The sequence below is a fragment of the Hemiscyllium ocellatum genome, chromosome 13 (assembly GCF_020745735.1).
Source record: "Hemiscyllium ocellatum isolate sHemOce1 chromosome 13, sHemOce1.pat.X.cur, whole genome shotgun sequence".
Classification (NCBI taxonomy): domain Eukaryota; kingdom Metazoa; phylum Chordata; class Chondrichthyes; order Orectolobiformes; family Hemiscylliidae; genus Hemiscyllium; species Hemiscyllium ocellatum.
In genome coordinates this window covers 49,346,206-49,369,967 of record NC_083413.1, presented here as the reverse complement: position 1 = coordinate 49,369,967, position 23,762 = coordinate 49,346,206, and the positions used below count along the sequence as shown (strand labels likewise).

The following is a 23,762-nucleotide window of genomic DNA, read 5'->3' as shown; positions in this document are numbered from 1 at the left end:
TGTTTCCATGCTGTGCATCTCTATGACTCTACCACTGGGGATTTGCAGTTGATAACCTACTGGACACAGATAGAATTATAGAGTCTTAGACATATACGGTATCTTTGGTCCAACTCGACCATGCTGACCAGATATCCTAAAGTAATCTTGTCCTATTTGCCAACATTTGACCCATATTCCTTTAAATCCTTCTTATTCAAATACCCTCATAAATGTGGTAATTGCACTAGCCTCCACCACTTTCTCTGACAGTTCATTCCATACATGCCCACCCTCTGCATGAAAACATTGCCCCTTAGATCCCTTTTAAGTCTTTCCTCTCTCACCTTAAACCTATGCTCTCTAGTTTTGGACTCCCCTACCCTGGTTGCAAAGGCCATTTGCTCCAGCTGTCTTTAACAGTGTATTGAAGGGCCTCCTTCCGTGAATTATATTCAAAACATTCCTCCGTCTTTCCACCTCCTTCACCAAGGACTCTATTGCTGCACCTGAAAAGTTTAGAACCCACTCTCTCCTATGTTGTTCCACTCCTCACTTTCTCAAGTGCTAATACCCTTCAATTATGACTCACAGCAACTGATTCAGCCACAAACCACCTTCTGTTTAAGAGGCAGAGGAGAGAATTAACTGTTAGTTGCCATTCATGTTACTATTCCTCCATCTGTCCAGCCAAAGGTCACTGCTGTGAAGGCTGGCTGAGTGCAGATATTATTCAAATGAATAGGCAGCACAATGTTGGCTTGCTGCCTGTGTCGAACAATAGTCACATGTTTACTGTGTTGTGATTCCTGCATCTGTTAACAGGGCTATTCAGTTTAGCCCTCACACTCTCCCTTAAAAAACAGATCAATGTTACAGGTGTATTAAAACAGTTATGTTTCATTCACCATCTGTCACAGGAGTTACCCTTGATACAAATTTTTCATATTTTTAATACAGGCCTTCAGATGATTTGTTGGTGGACATTTATAAGAGTTTATTACAGAATCGTTCCTTAATTGAGATATTTATGATATGGTGCCAAAGTTTCACAGGAGAATTACAACACTTGAAATACTAAATACATTGATTTCTCAAATCCTTATTCCAAATCTATTCATCTGTCATTTATTTTAAAATCACTTCATATTTAATTTAAACTTTTATTTGAATTGGGGAAAAAGCCTGCCAGTTATTACAGCATGCCCATTACATCTTAGTTGGAACTAATTCTTTCACCATAGAAGAACAAACATGGAAATCTCTCTTTGTTCCTTGGTTAAATTGTCAATATTTATTTCAATTTGTATAAGTTACTCTTCACTCCAAACTACATTAGATGAGGATCGATTTTACAATTTAGAGTTCCTTGTGCAGAGCCTCACTCAATAGAGAAGGCAAAGTATACACTTCAGCAGAGATCCCAAACTGGACTTCTACCAAAAAAGGAAAATGCCAGGAGTGCTCTTTATGAAACAGATTTCAATATTTGAGTTGCACTTTTCTACTATGCCTTTCAATGAAGCAGATTTAGTAGCTTTGAAGACTGTTCTCAGTAGTGTCTCTTCATTGATAAACGTTGAAAATATTAACCAGGCAAGATTACTTTATTAGCAGGTGCCTAGAAAATGTTCTACACCTGCCCCCATTCTGCACCCACCCCACCCCCGCCAACAATATTCTAATCAATGATTTTGAATAAGCATTACCGCTTCATTTTTGAATTCTGTATTTCTATTTGTAAGAATGAAGCAACAATAAATTGGTTAGCCACTTTTTCTGGACATAAGGGACAGAATCATCATCCATTCCTGAAGAAAAGCTTATGCCCAAAATGTCGATTCTCCTGCTCCTTGATGCTGCCTGAACTGCTGTGCTTTTCCAGCACCACAATATCAACTCTGACCTCCAGCATTTGCAGTCCTCACGTACTCCTGATCAGAATCTATGACCTGACCATGGTTGTTCAGATCTAAGTATGCAAGCTTCATGATGTGGTATTGACCCAAGTAACTGTCAGGCTGTTGTCCACTGCTAACCATTGTTCACATCCTTTCTGTAGGACGACCCAGAAGGATTGTTCACAAAGAAAATGACACTGTCAGCCTAACTCTTCTTAAGGGGAGTCGAAACGTGTGTTGCTGGAAAAGCATAGCCGGTCAGGCAGCTTCCGAGGAGCAGGAGAGTCAATGTTTTGGGCGTAAACACTTCATCAGGAATGGGAAGAGGGGGTATGGTAGTGTTGAGGCTGGGGCTAGAGGGGGAAGGCAGATTTGGAAACTAGTGGAAAGTGGAGGAAGAACACATCTTCTGCTTTGGGACCCTTTAACCACATCACATTAACATCAGCTTCCAAATCTCCCATTATCATCCCCACCTCATCCCAGATCCAACCCTCCAACTCTGCACTGCACTCTTGAACTGGCCTTTCTATCTTCCTTCCCACCTATCCACTCCACCCTATCACCCCCCACCTATCACCTTCCCAGCTACCTTTCCCCCACCCCTACCCTATTTATCTTTCAGCCCCCTCCCCTACTACATTCCTGATGAAGGACTTATGCTCGAAACATTGATTCCCCAGCTTCTTGGATGCTGCCTGACCTGCTGCGTTTTTCCAGTGCCACACTTAGAACATAGAACATAGAAAGATACAGCGCAGTACAGGCCCTTCGGCCCTCGATGTTGCGCCGACCGAATCCTACCTAACCTACACTAGCCCAATAACTTCCAAATGCCTATCCAATGCCCGCTTAAATGACCATAAAGAAGGAGAGTTCACCACTGCTACTGGCAGGGCATTCCATGAACTCACAACCCGCTGTGTAAAGAATCTACCCCTAACATCTGTCCTATACCTACCACCCCTTAATTTAAAGCTGTGTCCCCTAGTAACACCTGACTCCATTAGCGGTAAAAGGTTCTCAGTGTCGACCCTATCTAAACCCCTAATCATCTTATACACCTCTATCAAATCTCCCCTAAACCTTCTCTTCTCCAATGAGAACAGCCCCAAGTGCCTCAGCCTTTCCTCATAAGATTTTCCTACCATTCCAGGCAACATCCTGGTAAACCTCCTCTGCACTCGTTCCAATGCCTCCACATCCTTCCTATAGTATGGCGACCAAAACTGCACACAATACTCCAGATGAGGCCGCACCAGAGTCTTATACAGTTGCAACATGACCTCAGGACTCCGGAACTCAATTCCTCTACCAATAAAGCCCAGTACACCATATGCCTTCCTCACAGCACTATTTACCTGGGTGGCAACTTTCAGAGATCTGTGTACATGGACACCAAGATCCCTCTGCTCATCCACACTACCAAGTAGCCTACCATTAGCCCAGTAATCCATCTTCTTGTTACTCCTACCAAAGTGAATGACTTCACACTTAGCTACATTGAATTCCATTTGCCACATTTCTGCCCAGCTCTGTAACTTATCTATATCCCGCTGTAACCTACCACTTCCTTCCTCACTATCCACAACTCCACCGACTTTTGTGTCATCCGCAAACTTGCTTACCCAGCTTTCAAGCCCTTCCTCTAGATCATTTATAAAGATAACAAAAAGCAATGGTCCCAAAACAGATCCTTGTGGTACACCGCTCGTAACTGCACTCCAAGATGAACATAGTCCATCAACTACTACCCTCTGTCTCCTTCCAGCCAGCCAATTCCTAATCCAAACCTCTAATGTATCCTCAATGCCATACCTCCATAGTTTTAGCATTAGCCTACCATGGGGAACCTTATCGAACGCCTTACTAAAATCCATATACACAACATCTACTGCTTTACCCTCGTCCACTTCCTTAGTCACCTTCTCAAAGAACTCAATAAGGTTTGTGAGGCACGACCTGCCCTTCACAAAACCATGCTGGCTATCCTTGATCACGTTATTCCTATCCAGATGTTCATAAATCTTATCCCTTACCATTCTCTCTAAGACTTTGCCCACCACTGAAGTCAGACTCACTGGCCTATAGTTGCTAGGGCTATCCCTACTCCCTTTCTTGAACAAGGGGACCACATTCGCTATCCTCCAGTCCTCTGGTACTATTCCCGTTGACAATGACGACATAAAAATCCAGGCCAATGGCTCTGCTATCTCCTCCCTAGCTTCCCATAGGATCCTAGGATAAATGCCATCAGGCCCAGGAGACATATCTATTTTCATCCTCTCCAATATTCCCAGAACCTCTTCCCTGCATATTTCCAGGCCATCCATTCTAATCATTTGTGACTCCATATTCACATCAGCAACAGTGTCCTGTTCCTGAGTGAATACTGATGAAAAGTATTGATTTAGTGTCTCTCCAATCTCCTCCGCCTCCACACACAACTTCCCACTACTATCCTTGACTGGACCGATACCTACCCTAGTCATCCTTTTATTCCTGACATACCTATAGAAAGCCTTTGGGTTTTCCCTAATCCTACCAGCTAAAGACTTTTCATGTCCCCTTCTCGCTTCTCTTAGCTCTCTCTTTAGATCCTTCCTGGCTACCTTATAACTCTCAATCACCCCAACTGAACCTTCACGCCTCATCTTTACATATGCCGCCTTCTTCCCTTTCACAAGGGATTCCAATTCCTTACTAAACCACGGCTGCCTCACAAGGCCCTTTACACCATGCCTGACTGGTACATACTTATCGAGGACATGTAGTAGCTGCTCCTTGAACAATCCCCACATCTCATTAGTGTTCTTCTCTTGAAGCCGGTTTTTCCAATCCACACATCCTAAGTCATGCCTCACTGCATCATAATTTCCCTGCCCCCAGCTATAACTCTTGCCCTGCGGCGCACACTTATCCCTCTCCATCACTAAAGTAAAAGTCACCGAGTTGTGGTCACTGTCCCCGAAGTGCTCACCTACCTCCAAGTCTAACACCTGGCCTGGTTCATTACCTAGAACCAAATCCAGTATAGCCTCACCTCTTGTTGGCCTGTCTACATATTGTATCAGGAAACCCTCCTGCACACATTGGACAAACACCGACCCATCTAATGAACTCGAGCTATTGCTCTCCCAGTCAATATCTGGGAAGTTAAAGTCCCCCATAACAACCACCCTGCTACCTTCACTCTTTTCCTGAATCATCCTCGCAATATTATCCTCTACTTCTCTAGGACTATTAGGAGGCCTGTAGAAAACACCTAACAGGGTGACCTCACCTTTCCTATTTCTAACCTCAGCCCAAACTACCTCAGATGGCAAGTCCTCTTCCATCGTCCATTCCACTGCTGTAATACTATCTTTGACAAGTAATGCCACACCTCCCCCTTTTTTACCCCCATGTCTGATCCTACTAAAACATTTAAACCCTGGAACCTGCAACAGCCATTCTTGTCCCTGTTCTACCCACGTCTCTGTAATGGCCACAACATCGAAGTCCCAGGTACCAACCCACGCTGCAAGTTCACCTACCTTATTTCTTATACTTCTGGCATTGAAGTATACACACTTCAATCCACCCTTCTGTTTACAGGCACCCTCCTTCGAGATCGCTGCATTATTCATAACCTCCCTACACTCAAGGTCCTGTACCCTAAAGCTACAGTCCAGGTTCCCATGCCCCGGCGGAGTTAGTTTAAACCCTCCCAAAGAGCACTAGCAAACCTCCCCCCAAGGATACTGGTGCCCCTCAGGTTCAGGTGTCGACTGACTTTTCGACTGACTCTCCAGCATCTGCAGTCCTCACTTTCTTCTTAAATGGAGCCTGTTTCTTTAAAAAACTGCACTCAACAACCTTGCCACACTGTAAATATTGCAAAGCAAACTACTTCCAGCAAAGATAAAGGACCAATAGTGAAACTCTATTTGCTCGGAGCAGAATCTGTGCTTAAAATCCCACAATCTTTTAACTAATTGCATTAAAATAAATCCGCACAATTGCAAAGCTTATAACTCCCGACATTTTAAGGTCAGGTGTTATTGCTTGAATAAGTTCAAAATGTTTTTAAAAAGATTTAAATCAAATTAGTCCATCAATACTGTGTAGTACAGCACCAAGGAGAGATAATGAACACCATTAGGGTCTGCTCTTTAATGTTTAGCCAATAAAGTATTTTATGTTATTCTGCCCATGAATATACATACTGCAGACTTTTCTCTGATACAATACAAATCTTACTTTTGCGTAAAAAGTGAGGTCTGCAGATGCTGGAGATCAGAGCTGAAAATGTGTTCATCAGGAATGAAGGGCTCTGGCCCGAAACGTCGAATTTCCTGTTCCTAGGATGCTGCCTGACCTGCTGTGCTTTAACCAGCAACACATTTTCAAATCTTACTTTTGCACAAAGATTGCTTTTGACAGGTGATAGCTTCTTACTGGAAGAAGAACAGTATAAGAAGTGCAATTCTAAGGAATGCTCAAGTTCCCAAAGTTGGCAATTCTCTTGGTATGTGCACAGCTTGTGCCAATGAATGGCGTTTCACCAGGTTAAATGCAATGTTAATCTGTATTGTATAAAATATTACTTACTGTCAGTACAGCATCAAATTGTGTAACATTCATATTCATAACATCCTAAATTTTACAGATAAGATGGAAGCTAAGTAGGGAAGGCAGCAGTTAAAATGCTAATAATCATTTCAACACTTTACATTGTAGCCATAATGTAACAGACACAAGTTTAGAAATGCATCTGTCAGAAGTTATTAGTGACCTTAAGATGGGGTTACAGAGTCAATCACAGCCGAAAAAAGATAAATGGAAATTCGGAAAAGAAATTGCATAACCATGAGCCCATGGCTGGTGAGTCATTTTCTGATTCTGCATATTAGGGAAAAGCTGTAAAATAAAAAAAAACTTATTTTGCCAAGATTACTGCAAGTTATTGTATTTAAGCTGTGTTAGGTGGTAAGCATAGCACATAATTTCTCTCAAATCAGAATGGAAGTATTCTTAATAAAATGTTACAAATTCTACCACCCGGTTTGTAAAGCCATTCAACAGTATTTGTCTGTTGTGCATCAGTGGCACCTGCAAGCAGATCTCAGGCATACAGATGATCATCACTCAAGCTCTCTGTCACAAACATGCTCACTGATGATAATCAGACATTGAAGTTCAAAATATAGAATTAATTAAAGCTGACTTTAACACACTTGTTACAGTAGACATAACCATGAAGGAGAAGGTCCAATTCCTTTAGTAATGAACTGATCCTTGCATACAGAGATGATTGGACAATTCTGTGTTTCATTCCCCTGTTATGTAAGACAGTTGGCCTGAAAGGGTTAACTTTGATGGTGCATTTTCACATAAAATATGAGGTGATGCATTCCTACTTAAAAGGGCTTTTTTGTGGTGCAGTGCTAATGTACCCATCCCTACAACCGCCCACAATATCAAATGACCTCCCCTATGGTCTCCCCCTCCCACACTTCATCCCCTATGACCTTTCCCATCTGTACTACCTCCCTCCCTCTCCTGCTACTACCTCTCTAGCCCCCACCCCCCTGCCTCCCCCCCACCTAGACTTCTTCCTGCCCATCCCCCATGACCTCACCCACCAACTCACCCTCCCTCTGCCACTACCTCCTCTACTGCACTAAACCCCTATAAAAATTATCTTTTATCTTGATGTTCAGTTTCATGTCAATTTCTCATTCTTCCCTGGACTGGGCGGCTTGGGTTCAAGCCCCACCTGCTCCAGAGGTGTGGATTTACTTCTCTGAACAGGTTAATCACAAAAATAGGTTAAATTAAAAAAAATTAAAATCACAGTGAAGGCTGTGGTCATTCATTTTGTTTAAATTACAAATAAAATAGCACAAGATTTTGACAAAACATTATGGAGAACAACAGGTCATCTCAAAATCTGTTTATGATGGCAGAACAAGTCTTACCACAGTCAGGAATCGGCAACTATGTATAACGGTAGTTTTGGACTCTAATGACAAGTTGGAAATGCATGTCATGTATGCGCTATATGTTTCAAACAGGTATTTTATGTGCATCTTGGAAGGTTCTATTAGCTCTGTTTGTAGTAAATACCAAATGGGATCCAACTTCCCATTTATGTTTTTTGGAAGAAGAGTTAGATCAAAACTGATTGCATCACTGTGCATTTTGAACATTCCTTGGAAAGCTGGCAATAACTTCAATAACTTCATATCTTTTCTTACCATTTTCATATCTACTTCCAAGAAATATCACACTTTACGGATTGCATCCCCAATTAATCATAGCTTTTGAACGCACTGTTCTTTGCCCAGATTTAACTGGCTGACAGCTGCAATAATCATACTGCATTTGGGCATTCACAAAATAAAATGGTCTGGCCCTAAATGCATTCTAACTTAGTGGACTGCCTCATTTTTCCATTTGCCCAAGCATGCAGGTAGTCATGTATGTACTGCAAGACGGTGTTTCATTCAACAAAATATCCCCTTGCTTTTTGCCTCTTCAAAGCTAGTCATGCTATAACATCACTAATAGATACCAATATCATAGCAATAATGCTGATTTCAATTGGACGGAATGAATGTGGGAAGAAAATTATCAAACAAGTTTGTTTGTATCCCGGTTGTTGCTCATCAAAAAAAAATTAAACAAAATTCCTTCAGAGGTAGCATGACGATTGAATATCTGCAATTATTAAAAATATGCATAATTTCACAATCAAGTCACCAAAACAACTACAAATCAATAAACATTACTCAGCACATGGATTACCTCAAACACAAAAAAACACCAAAGACTCTGAGCTTTGGAATTTTTACTTGTATTCTCGCTTCTTTGAATTTGCATCAATTTATTCCTTATCTGTCAGTTCCTAAGTGGTTTCTACTGAAAAACAATAACACAGTATAATTTACTGATTGCAACACTGAGTCTATTTTTGAGCAGAATGGCACATTATTGTGTTCCAAAAAAGCAATAAGTCAATACAATGCCACATGATTTTTTTGTGCTCACAGTTGAAATGGTTCCTAAATGTATATATAACTTTACGCTGTGACCCATTTCCACAAATAAATGGATTTCTGTTAGAAAGCTACTGACGCAATGCATAAGATTTGTCAGTTCAGGGTCTTTGGTTTAATCCATCTTAATGATAATGTACAGTAAAGTAGTTTCTTAATGATTGGAGTTGCATATGTAAGCTGCAGAGTTTGGATTTTTTTATTATTTTCCATCCAGCTAATCTTCCACAAAGTAGAGCGATATAAAAGGGTACTATTTTAAAATCTGCTGTCCTATTAATCTTAAACGGCAGCATTGGTTGGAAAAGGAGAAAAAGAGGATTTTCATCTCAAACCAAAAGATAAATAAAATATATCTCTGTAAAAACACTACCCTATTAGTTTCCCCAAACCCCATTTGTTTATCCTCTGCAGTTTTTCTTTTGTAAATACATGTTGTATTCCCTTTTGAGTATTGTTATTAGAAGTGCGCCCTTTCAAGCTGTGAATTCCAGATGACAACTGGTGTAAAATCCTTTCCGCTAGTGGAGGCAATTTCATTTTATTTACCCCACAAAAACTCTTCCTAATTTTAAATACCTGACAATGGAGACGCTAGGGGGTCCTACCACTTCACAGACTCCACCCTACTGAACTCCAAAACAATATTAAAAAGCCTACACTCTTGTCAGCCATAAACACAGGCATGTGATTTCTGACAACTCCAACAGTTAGTTGAAGACATCTAACTGTAAGGAAGTTAGTTTTTTAATCCCACTGTATTCCTTTAGTGATCTTTAAAATAATAGTATGGTCTCAGCACCCCAAATGAGCTAATTTTTACAATCCTGAAAACAGTATCTTTTTGAAGGGTGCTAAGAATTTCTTGATAACGATTCATGTCCTTGGATGAAATAGTAATTTATGTACCGCCAGTTTAGTGTATTCCATGTGGAGTTTCTGGGTTTGTCTCCATCTGTGGTCAGGTGATCATAGCAGCCATTTTAGGTCAGCATTTGTCATTTTTGAAAATCACTCTAGTCCATAATGGTCTTAGAGTGTTGAAATCATATGATGAACTTTGAATATTGATAGTCATGTTTGCTATTATAATGACAATCATGACTACCAATATCATAGAGAATATTTTCAACAGTGGAATGTTCCTGCTTTATGCCCTCTCTCAACTACAACCTCATCCTCAATCTACTATCTGGCATGGTTAGCAAGTTGCTGATTGAGAGAGCATGGGTTTCTTGCTTCCCACCTTTCCTCATAGCAGTATCGTCCTACTGGATTCCTGTTTTCAGGCATCAGAGAACTGCTGCCGCTCCAATTACAGCTGTCCCACGAGAAGGAATGTGAATGACAGGACAATATTAAATGATAACAGCCCTGTCATTTAACTTGACCCTCACTGTCCCAGCTAAGATATTGGCACTGTATGTAACTTGGAGGCAAGAATTGAATCGGAACCCATACTTGATGAGTCATACAGAAAAGTATGGACTGCAGCAGGCCAGGGGTAAAGGTAAAGTTTGTTAAACGCTGTAGAGAGAGAGATCATAGACCAGTTAGAAAACTTAGATGAGGAAAATGTCAATTGATGCAAACATTGAGATGCTTGGGTACATTGATTGCCCTAACAGGCAGAATTCTGTTACAGTTACAGTCAACACAATGGAGTCCAGTTTCCAATAAGCAGTGGTGCAGAGTTCGCGTTCTCCACAGCCTCTGTTACATCTCCCTATCACACTATAGAGTAAGAGTCTGTGCAACTGCTGCCCTCCATAGTTCTGCCTCCTGTAAGAGGGCACAATAACAATCCTTGTCAAATCCAGGAACTCAATGCTTCTAGACCCTTTGAAATTGTTGCTTGGTAGTACAAACATGAATATTTTTGAAAAGAGAAACACGATGGTGAAGCTTTTTATCGTGCACTCATCAGGACAAACAAGATTGCCAAAATTTGAAACAATCAATTTATGGTGCTGAAGAAAATGGGTGCAGATTAGTTAGCAAATCAGCTGTGATTTGCTGAAGCACCGCCAGATATATGGACCATATGTCTGAACAATTAGCTAATCAAATCAAAATATATTTCTCTGGTCCTTCATAATAAAGAGTATTGACTTTGCTCAACCAGCTTGCAATTACAAATCATCTGCATATTATTCCATGATGGGGTGGCACCTACTGCACAATCCTAAGTGTGCTAATATCTACATTCACAACCTCAACAAAACCGTCAGCTAAGCTTTTAATATAGAATCAGAGACATGCAGCATGAAAACAGACCCTTCTGGCTTAAATATGATCAGAAGGAAAGGTAGCATTCTAGTTGAAATGGAAGGAGTGAAATAAGCTCTTGAGAAATTGAAAATATATGGTAAGATTTGTTTATTGTTGTTTATGTCATAAAGTGGTACAGCTTCCTACAGGTTATCAGAATTAATTAAGTATTTCAAAAAGTTCAAAGACATAAAAATATTTCTTATTATCAGTATCTGCTTCCCATTCTTTAAGGAGGAGAAAGTGAGGACTGCAGATGCTGGACATCAGAATCAAGCGTGTGGTGCTGGAAAATCATAGTTTGTCAGGTAGCATCTGAGGAGCAGGGGAAATCGATGTTTCAGGCATAAGTCCTTCATTCTCCTGTTCCTTGAATGCTGCCTGACTGCTGTGCTTTTCCAGCACCACACTCTCGACTGCTCAATCTTTAAGCTTTGATTCCATTTACACTAATGCCAATGCTTAGTGAATTCAGAGATGAGATTGCCATGAAGAAATTATGCATTTGCCAATTAAAGCATAAGGCTGTAAATTTATGGTTGGATTAGACTAAAATAATTTTTTATATGACCATTGCTGCACTATTAGTGAATGGCTCCGCCTGCTGGTTTGTTTAAGGATTACTTAGATTTCTTTGCCGCTATTAGTATGGAACAAATTTTAAAAATGTTCAAATTAAGGCCTTAAAAATTACTCAAAATTAGAAATTTCATACAAAAGAAGTCCATGTGTTGACAACATGGTATCATATTGAATGCTTGCATTTAATAAATGTTGCAAGTTTCAGATTTCTGAAGGACCTATTTGTTCTTTGGAGAAATTAGCTTCTTTTCCCAGTTGGCAAGTGATAATTATCCCACCAGATAAAAGAAACCAAATAAATTATCACAGCATCCTGATTTTTGACTGGAATTTTTTGACAAAAATAGTTCCTAAATGTAATAAGCTTTCATGCACGTATGTAAAATAGTTGAGTTGACACAATCATTAGTCATGAAAGGTAATGTTTCCGCAGAAGACAAGTGATTTCACATCTGGATAGAACAGTACAAATTAATGGACATTTCCCATTAGTGTTGGGACCCAAACCCCACTACAAAGTGGGGGTCCTGAACCCACATTGACTGGGAGCGAGACAAGTAGTAAAATCTTGCTCCCACTGAATGCTTTCCTGTTATGGGCAGAGGGATGGCTCTTGATGATGCCACTTCAATCACAAGAACAGCAGCTCTGGGATGATGGTAGCACTGGGAAAGTTGGGCATTGCAAAGTCTTCTCCACAGGGAGGCACTCTTGGATGTGTAAAATTAAATAACTTTGGGGAAACAAATCAGGTGTACTACCTTAGAGTAGAGGGGAAACCTTGTTGCACAGATCATTTGGATCAGAGATGTGTCTTTTCCTGCCCACTGGTTTGTTATTGAGACACAGAGCCAATGACATGGAGGCGGTCTTCACTGAGTTGGTGGCCTGTGTGCGTTTTGGGAGACCACTTTGATGTTTATTGTATAATTATCAGCATGAAACGATACCTACTTTAATCAGAAGATTCAAGCATTAAGTATGGTCAGGCAAGTGAGTTTTGGATTATTCATTACAGATTACTTCAGGGGTGATAGGATGATAGGCTAGATTATATTATCAAACATGAAGGCCAAATCCTACCATACACACAAATAGAATCAGAGAAACCCAATTCATTTGATAGTCATAGAAACACTGGGAGCCTGGACAAGTACCATACACAAAACATCTTTAAAAATGATTGGATGACTACCTATTCAACTGGAATACATTGAAGTATCAAAATGATCTGTAAATGTATATAAAAATATAACTAATAGTCATGTCACAATTGCCTTAACAGTATAAATGTCTCAATATTATTAGTTTTGTTTTACTGAATACGTCTCAACAATACTTTTCCATGATTTCTTTGTTCAGATCCATTGGTGCTGGAAAATGTATTCAAATTTTTAAAAATGCAATAGTGCCTAAATATGGATCATGCCCAGAGCTATCACCTTCCCAACTGTTTCAAAACATGTTCATTACCTCCATCAGTACATATACCTGAAACAGACTGCATTGTGGAAAGTAACCATTAAACATGTCTTATTAGAGTGTAATTCCATCCATGTATAAACTCATCATGCCCCTTTAAGCATATTGTTTAATATTAAATATTAACCAACGCACCAGCATTGTAGTGATCAGAAATTATATAAATATACTGAAGCTGGTGGTTTATCGCAGTACATTAATAATGTGCCCAAAATCTCTGTAATCATCGAATTTCCATATGTAACAAAAATTCTTTGACAACCTTGTAACTGAGCATTTATTTTACAAAAGGAAAAACAAAAACACCAGTTTAGACATAACTTAATCATACACGGTTCAAAAATATGAGATAGAGTATTACTGGAATCAATTTAATTTTCTACCTCTTTGATAATGAGTAATTCTTGACCAAATATCAATGAGGTGGAGGGGTGAGAGGAGTGGTGATGGATGGTGTTAATTTATAATCTGTAAAATGCTAAATTAAAATATGTTGGAATAATGTAAAATGTGCAGACTTGTCATAGAATAAAATGTGAATTGACAGCAAGAATTCACCAAAAATCCATGAAAACATAAAAACAAGCAATCATAGCGTAAGAACTCCTCCAAACAGAAATATATTAGAAAAAGTCTATTCAACAACTACCTTTCTTCTCAACATAAATCATACCTGGATAATCAAATACTGATAAAATAGATATTACTTATTGCTATTTCCATTGCAAAAGTAAAGTAAATAAAATGGAATCCATTAAATCCTAATCTTGCCAATTTAAATGTTTATCATCGAGGCTCTCAGTTCCTGTGATGTACACCATAAATATACATTTTGAAAAGATTCTGAGTTGAAATTAGTCAGAGTTCCAAATGGAAAAGTAGACATCAGGTTCAGTGTCACTAATTTAAGGGCATAGGATTTTAAAATGAGGCACTAAAAATGAAATGCAATTTTGGTCTATTTCTCCGATTTTCATTTTACCAAATGAAGTTAGGTATAGGGAGTATGATGATACAAGATTTTCTAAAGTTCATTATATTCTGCAACAAATCTCCTATCCTTCAAGAGTTTACACAATATATGCCACAATCTGGAATTGCACTGAAATGTTTAAAGGGAAAGTACCACTCAGTGTGTGCTACCATTCCTTCACAATTAGAAGAAAACAGTACAAATCAATATTATATCAAGTCACAAATGTAGATTTGATGCAAGCAATGCTGAGATTGTCCCATGGGTTGAACACCCCTGCAATACTTTATTCTAAAAACATGCAAGTACAAAGACTGGGACCTGAATTTTTGTTCCTGGTTGGGAGTGCAGAATTGGGACAACCTACACAATTCTACACAAACTGACATAGAAACAGAAAAACAGAAATAGGAGTAGGTCATTCAGCCCTTTGTACCTGCCCCACTTTTCAATATCATGATGTCTGATCATCCAACTCAGGACCAATTTTCAGCTTTCACCCCATACCTTTTGATCAATGTCACCCAAAGAACTAGATCTAGCACCTTCTGGAAAACATGTAATGTCTTGTCCTCAACTGCTTTCTGTGACAGACTCACCACTTGCTCAGTGAATAAATTTCTCCTTATCTCAGTCCTGAATAGTCTACCCCGTATCCTTCAACTGTGATTCATAGTTCTGGATGCTCCAGTCATTGGCAATATCCTTCCTGCATTTATCCTGTCAAGCCCGGTTAGAATTTTGTAGATTTCTATAAAATCCAGTATCTCTCCATCCCAGGATTCAGTTCTATAAACCTTTGTTGCATTCTCTCCACAGCCAGAATATCTTTCCTCAGACAAGACCAGAACTGCATACAATATTGCAGGTGTAGGCCTTACCATGCCCCCAGAAAACCAAACCAGTCATTGGGTTTTGGTCGTGGAGAAATTGGGTTTTATAGGAGTCATAGCCCCTCTACCTCAGAGGAATTCAGGGGCTGCTGGTTCAAAGGCAAGGTGGGCAAAAGGCTGACCTCAGCTCTCCAGTACTCTATGAAGCTGTGAAAAAAAATTAAACAAAAACGCCTTCAGTACTCACCTTTTATGTCTTTCACATTTCAACAAATACCCCATGCACCATCTACGCTAATGCATTTTACCTCATTCTCGACACACATCCTCAAAAGCTTACCCTTTGTGCCAAATTCAGGCACCTGCTATGAACTGGAAAGGAACTTGCATTGGGAATGGGAACTTCCATTAGTTGTGTAAATACAAATGACATAGGTGGAACTAGAAAGGATATTCTACAGAGAGAGGGTGAGCTGCTAGGGGCTAAATTAAAAAAGCAGAACCTCAAGAGGAATAATCTCAATATTATTACCTGAATCACAAGCAAATTGACAGTAAATAAAATTGTCATTTTAATACAGAGCTGAACATCTCACTGAACAAAACATGTATTGATGAAACTTTCTGTCTTGCAACTTACAAGAAATACCAAAGTGTTGGGAAAATCAAATTTATAATGTATAAAATGATCTTAATTAGTTGGCAAGCAGAGTCTCAGAGTTTTAGAGATAAGACCATAAGACATGGGAGTGGAAGTAAGGCCATTCAGCCCATCAAGTCCACTCCAGCATTCAATCATGGCTGATGGGCATTTCAAAGCCACTTACCCGCACTGTCCCCGTAGCCCTTAATTCATTGAGAGGTCAAGAAGTTATCTCTGCCTTGAAGACATTTAACGCCCCGGCCTCCACTGCACCCCGTGGCAATGAATCCCACAGGCCCATCTCTCTGGCTGAAGAAATATCTCCTTATTTCCGTGAATGTGTGCCCAAGGATTGATGTGGAAAGAATAAATTTCAATTCCTAGAGCACTGATACCAGTACTGAGGAAAGAAACCAGTGTCCTTGGGGTTCAAATAACTATGAAACACAGGAAACTAAAAGAGTGGAGGCAAGGGATCAAATTTGAGAACATTCAGTAAGTTAACGAGTAGAAACAAGGCAAGAGAAAATGTTATTAATATGGGAAATGATAGACAGACCATAATAAGAAGATATAGAGAGTACAAATCTAAGAGCGAATCAATAAATAAAGGCAGAAGTTGTAAAAATAATAAAAGGATAAACCTAAAGACTTATTTAGATGCACATTGCACTCAAAACTAGTGTTAACTGATAATGCAAATAGAAATAAATAATACAATCTGCTAGCCATTATACAGACATGGCTGTAGGATGACATGTAATGGAGCTGAATAATGAAGGGTCCTTAACATTCAAGGACAGGAAACCAGGAAAACACAAAGGTTGCTCTAATAATTAGTGATATTATTTGTATAATAGGGAGCTTGAAGTTCAAAACACAGAATGTCAAAGTTGTTTGATTAGAAGGGAGAAAAAATAAAGATGAACCATTTATGAGATTTGTGTGCATGCCCTCTAACTGTAACCATAAAAGGTATGATTGAGTATAAAAGGAAGAAATAGCAGGAACCCGTGGCTGAAAATTATGGTATTATTTTAATTCAGATGTAGACTGCAAAAATCAGATGGGCATAGGTAACCTAGATGAAGAGTTCATAGAAACTATCCTGAATGTATTGTATGAACAGCTTATTGTGAGCTCAACCGAACAGCAAGATGTACAAAATTGTTTAATGAGCTAGGGTTAATTAACAAACCTATAATGAAAGCACACTTATGTAGTAGCAATTGTAATAAATTGAGGGAGAGAAGACTGTATTTAAGGCTATTATTCTAAACTTAAATAAAGGCAATTATGAGAACACAAAAATAGAGCTAACTTGAAGTGAAATGTAAAGTGATTTGGGGGCTGGACTTCCAGATATATGCCTTCGTTGCCAATTTCACTTAAGATGGAGAGTTTCCCGCTTCAATAAAAATTTAGACCTTGATATTTGAAGCATAGTTCTTTCGGTCTCTATCTGTGAAAATGATTGCTGTCTTTATGTATATGCTACAAGTACCTTTGAAGTGCTGGTGGAGCAATCATGGAGGCCAGTCAATTTCTAATGTTTCAAGTGGCCTCTAAAGTATTCATTCTTAGGCTAGCAACATCCAGCAACATGAATAAACATGGTAGGGAAGGAAAGTATGCTGACAGGCTGTATTCATGCAGGATTTTGTTTTTCTCCATAGTCTGAAATGTATGCATCTGCAATAATAAGGAAAACTCCAGAATTTAATTTTAGTTCAAATTCTGAACTAAACAGGTCAAAGAGTGATTAATAAATAATCTGCATTAATTTCTTTGTGTGGTCTAATGTCAAATTTTATTGGATAATGCTCCTGTAAAGCACCTTGAGATATTTTATTATGTTAAAGGGTCTATAATAAATTCAAGTTGGTAGTGTTTAGCAATGCAACGATGATTATTGACGTTTATTTTACCCTATACCAGTCTCTCATTGCAAGCTGACGCTTACAATTTCAGTGCCAAAATTCCCAATGTTCAAACAGAAAAGAACTAAAATATGTTAAACTTCCACCATATGGAAACTAAGTTATGAATCTTTAGATTTAGTTGAATGAACATCAAAATTCTGTTTTCAGGAGTAAAGGCTGAGTACTATTTTGGGCACTAAAGCGATGTTGAACTCTTCTGGTTAGTGTAATGATAAACATAACACTCATAAAATTGAAGATTATAATTCAATGTCAGGGTTCAGATGACTTTTGCAAGTTTCTCAACCAATGTTTATTGGAAATGCTTGAAGTCTATTGATGTATATACAATTAGGCACAAGTTAGTTTTGATTATCAATACAATAATGTCACTGCAATTTATTAGAAATTCAATTCATAATTGAATTTGAGTGCTCTAACATAATTTAGCAAGCATTTAAATAGACTTGTGTTGAAGCAAAGCTTTCTGACCAATGGACATCAAATTCTTCTGGTGTAATTAGCTAGTTAATACCATAGCTATGACGGTTTCCCATATAGATTTCAGTAAGCACAGAACACTCTTCAAAACGGTAGGTTTCATTCACGTCAGACAAAAGACAACACAATGGGGTTCACTTTCAACTGAAAAGCCAGCTACTTGCAGATGAGAATTAGACATTTAGCAGAAGGGCAGGGCATGAAATAGGGAGTGGGGGTGAGGGAGGTGGAGAGGGGTGGTCAGAAGCGAGTATGGATGGCGTGTAAAGCAGTGTAGTTGGAAACTATTAATGAACAAAAAGCTCAAATGTCCAAATTCCAGCTAGGTCTAAAAGGAAAAGTAGCATGTACACCTGTTTTTTGGTAGAAAGTGCTTATACTTGTGAACTGAGGATTTATGCGTTATTAAATTGCAAGTAGGTAGTACAAACCGAGTTTTAATATGTGGTGACCTGCTTAGCCAGTGGCCATTATAAAGGATCATTGGTAGTGGCACATAAAGCCTGAAAAATATTTTGGAAATTTTTTTCTGGTGCAGGGAATAGAAATAGTCCTCCTTCTCGCACCACTAAAATTCTGTGTCCCAATACTGGACACCTTATGGCAACACCTCCTTTTCCAAATCCAAATGTTGCCTGAATCAATGTGGGAGCTATAACAATTCCTAACCTTCCAAAATTTGTGAGCTGGAACAGACTACCCACCTAACACCATCACTGACTATATTCAGTTTAGGCCAGCATTTTACTGTGACTCTGGCCTCTTGATCTCAACTTCTGAAATGGCTGGGTTGATTCTGCAGCCATTTTGACCAGGAGTTGACGATCTCCTTGAAATAGCTTCTCAGTCTCACATAAAGTTTACTCTAATTTGTCATATTACAAGTACAAAGTCCATATAAAGCATTATTTTCACAGTAAACACATTTAGTTTAATTCCCAGGAACAATACTATTGTGGTTGTGTTTGAAACATCAATGTGAATCCACATGTAAGCACTGTGATATGGTGGAAGCAGACCTCTTGACTAAGTCAATGTAAAAAGTCTCCAATGACAAGAATATGATGTTAAATTGATTTTAAAAAACATTTTAGATGTAGAAATGTATTTCCCATGCTTTAAACAAAGGCTGAGGCAACACAAACTTTAGCAAAATGGTACATGTTTGTAAAATTTGAAGAGTTAAAAATCGTGTGTGTGTTTTTATGGTCTGGACAATGAAATCAACATTTTGGTCCATCCATAAATATTTTCTCAGCAATATAATACCATTTTGAATAACAACATTCTATTTGGAGCAGAACCTCATTTTAATGAGGTTGATAAAAGAAGCACAACTATGGAAGGAACTAATCATGCAATGGCTAGAAAATATTCTGCTACTGGACAATGAGAATATTAATCACTATAATCAATTTAAGATTATGTACAATTTATACCAATATCTAATGTAGACACATGTACCCCTTCATTGTATTCTGTGTTCTAATCATAATATAAGATATAACTTAATCCTTTGATTAGGTTATGTTTCCTGTTAGTAGAACAGGATCACTGAGAAGTTGTATAAGACTCTGGTGCGGCCTCATCTGGAGTATTGTGTGCAGTTTTGGTCGCCATACTATAGGAAGGATGTGGAAGCTTTAGAACGAGTGCAGAGGAGGTTTACCAGGATGTTGCCTGGAATGGTAGGAAAATCTTATGAGGAAAGGCTGAGGCACTTGGGGCTGTTCTCATTGGAGAAGAGAAGGTTTAGGGGAGATCTGATAGAAGTGTATAAGATGATTAGGGGTTTAGATAGGGTAGATACTAAGAACCTTTTACCGCTAATGGAGTCAGGTGTTACTAGGGGACATAGCTTTAAATTAAGGGGTGGTAGGTATAGGACAGATGTTAGGGGTAGATTCTTCACACAGCGGGTTGTGAGTTCATGGAATGCCCTGCCCGTATCAGTGGTGAACTCTCCTTCTTTATGGTCATTTAAGCGGGCATTGGATAGGCATTTGGAAGTTATTGGGCTAGTATAGGTTAGGTAGGATTCGGTCGGCGCAACATCGAGGGCCGAAGGGCCTGTACTGCGCTGTATCCTTCTATGTTCTATGTTCTATGTTCTATGAGAAGGTACCCAGAGAATCAATCATTTTAATGAGTTTGTTCGATTAATTTGTTCATTTAACTGGTTAAGTTTTTTTTTGTTTTGCATTTATTATCATTGAGTAAAGCAATTAAAAGTTCACTTGAAATACTTTGCTTTTGCACTGATGCTGTTAAAAAAAAGGGCATATGGAAAAAACCAGGTAAAGTACTTCATTATGCAAGACAACTTGAGGATTTAATGAGTTCACCTGTTTTCCTTTGTGAAAAATTAATTTGGTTTCCACACTGAATTAATAAAAAGCACTTCACACCAATGTTGTTTTGTAACAGTGCTTAATTTCAGATAAGTACATTTAAAAATAGTCCTTCATAAAAATGATTTATAGGTGCTTTGCCCACGTTACACAAGAACTGTAAAATTGTTCTTCTTCATGAATATGGACAGATATTGTGAATAAAGACTAATGACATTTGCCTCTGATTAAATTCATTTCTTTTCAAGTATTTTGTCTTCCATATTAATTTGTTAGATTAGAAATAGGGACACTATATTTGCATGAAAAAATTAAATATCCAGCATGAGTTCCACAAATTGCTCAACATTACATCAGAATTCATGCCTGTCGAGTAACATTAAATATGCGCCCCATCTGAAATCCAGACTAATTGAAAGATGAAATTGCAACAAAGTGGACATAGATTAAACCAATGATTAAGTTGGGACACTGAACTAGCTGGTATAAAGTAGTCAGGTCCTGAGTTTAAGCACTCAATTAATTAATTGGAATAGAAGTAAGACTTCTAGAAGCGCTTCATAAAGCACTTGTTGGAAAGAGAAATTTATTACCGTATCAAATCAAAGACTGTCTATCAGATAAGAGCAGATGAGATAACACTTGTCTGTGATGTCCACAAAGTGGTCATTGGTGTCACTAAAAATGTGATGCTTGTTGAAGAGAGATGTTTATGCTTCTATGTATGTTTCTATCTCAGAGGGTTGTGGGGATAGAGATTACACAGAGAGGAATGGGTAAGGCCATGGAGAGACTGAAATACTTAAATACGTTACTAATCAGTTCTGCAAAAAACAAGTTCATACCCACAATGTTATCCAGATGCTGATGGACGTTATGTAAATTGACAGAATTTTCTGTTCTTATTGCTGAAGAGCCCAACAAACAGAATCATAAAGTAATACAACACCCACTCATGCCACATAGCACATCAATGTTGCTTTTCTCCATATCAGCAATCCCAGTCTCCTACTAGCTCCCCATGGCCAATAATATTCTTATTGTTTTCTTGAATTATTTTATGGACATTCTTTGAACAAATAATTTTATGGAATTTCTCAACAGATTGCAAAAAAATTTTAAAAATCAACATTTTATCTACATTTTAAGTGTGTCTAAATCAGAATGCCAAATGATCAAAAAATGAAATTATTAAATATTAAAATAGTAATTGTTTGTACTAAGGAACAAATAAAATAACAATTAAATTGGCTTTGTATGTAGTATTATCACACAACAGCTATTCTTTAATTAAATTCGACTTTTTCAACTTTTTTCTAGTTTAGGATTTGATACTTTACAACAATAGTTCTAATGTCTTAGTGTATTTGACAATTGTTGAGTATCCAATCAGGTTAAAGAGAATTCTAATATATGTATTATGGAATCAACTTGGAAAGTACCAAGTCAGTGGGACATTCAGGTGTAGGTGGAAATGTTTTAGTGCTGTTTGAAGATTAAGAAACAGGAATAAAATCAAATAGTTTTTAAGAAATATCTTGTTGAAAATCTTACAGCTTGGTGGGAAGCATTCCTGTTCGCTGGAACAGTTCTTAAGGCCTCTGCTATAATTAAGTTAATCAATCAATCAGGATCTTTCTCTAACTCTTGTTTGGGAATATAGGCAATCAAATCATCCCAAATACATTTTAAAAATTCATTATGGTACAGTTAGTAATTATAGGAAGTGCAGATATTTGCATAAATTTAAAATTTACATCATACTCTGAGTTGATGGCAAAAGTATTGCAGACTGAATCCCTCTTTCTGTTCATGAACATTGGAAAAGTGTCACAACTTCGAGAGACAACAGTGCCTTGTCTTCTACAGTGTGAAATCTACAAAATAAAATGTCTGAAGGCACTGAACAAGAGTATTGTAAGACAAATTCAGATACGGAGTCACAAAGATGTATTAATTAAGGCAAATGGTAAACAGCATGGCCGGTTTGGTTTTGAGGTGTATCTTGTAAGTATTAGGGTGGAAGGTTTGGTCGAAAGGAGATGACGTATAGGGAGAGAATTTCAGACCTTAGTGCATCGGCAACGGAGGGCACTGCCACTAGTGGAATAACTAAACTTAGGACACTCAAGATATTAGAATTAGAGAATTGTGGGTATCTCAGAACAGGGGCACAGTGGGGCAGCATGGTGGCTCAGTGGTTAGCACTACCGTCTCACAGTGCCAGGGACCCAGGTTCAATTCCAGCCTCGGGGGTCTGTCTTTGTGGGGTTTGCACATTCTCCCTGTCTTTGTGTGGATTTCCCCAGGTACTCCGGTTTCCTCCCATCATCCGAAGATGTGCAGGTCAGATGAATTAGCCATGCTAAATTGCCCATAGTGTCAAGGGGATGCACGGGCCAGGTGATTAACTATGGGAAATACAGGGATTGGGTGGGATGCTCTTCAGAGGGTCAGTATGAATTCTATGGGCTGAATGGTCTGTTTCCACGCTGTAGGGATTCTGTTTCTATGATTCAGAAGGTGGAGGACAATATAATGATAATGAACAGTGAAACCATGAAGAGACTTGAAGACAAGGATAAGAACCTTATTGGCAAGGTTCCATAACCTGGGGACATCATAGGTCAGTGAATGGAGGGTGATGCATGAAAAGCACTTGGTGCAAATAAGGATGTGGCCAGCAGAATTTTGAATAAACTTCAGTTTGCAGAGGGTGAAATTGAAGGCTGACCACGGATATGTTGAAATGGTTAGGTCTAGAGGCACAAAGCAATGGTGAGGATTCCGGCAGAAGATCAGCTGAAGCATAGAGCCATAAAGATGCACAGCGTGGAAACAGACCCTTCAGTCCAACTTGACCATGCCAACCAGGTATCCCAACCCAACTTAGTCCCACCTGCCAGCACCCGGCCCATGTCCCTCCAAACCCTTCGTGTTCATAAACCCATCCAGATGCCTTTTAACTGTTGCAATTGTACTAGCTTCTACCACTTCCGCTGGCAGCTCATTCCATACATGTATCACTCTCTGCATGAAAAAGTTGCCCCTTAGGTCTCCTTTATATCTTTCCCCTCTCACCTTAAACAGCCCTAGCCTGTCCAGTCTCTCCCTCCAGCTCAAATTCTCCAACCCTGGCAACATCCTTGTAAATCTTTTCTGAACCCTTTCAAGTTTCACAACATGTTTCCGATAAGAAAAAGACCAGAATTACACGCAATGTTCCAACAGTAGCCCCAACCAATGCCCTGTACAGCCAAAACATTACTCCCAACTCCTGT

At 38.8% G+C, this 23,762-nt stretch overlaps 1 protein-coding gene across 2 annotated transcripts in view; it reads right to left on the bottom strand.

Annotated features, from left to right (window-relative positions):
• kcnab1a (potassium voltage-gated channel subfamily A regulatory beta subunit 1a) overlaps positions 1–23,762 on the bottom strand; it is a 311,661-nt gene that overhangs the window by 270,378 nt on the left and 17,521 nt on the right. The window lies entirely within an intron of this gene.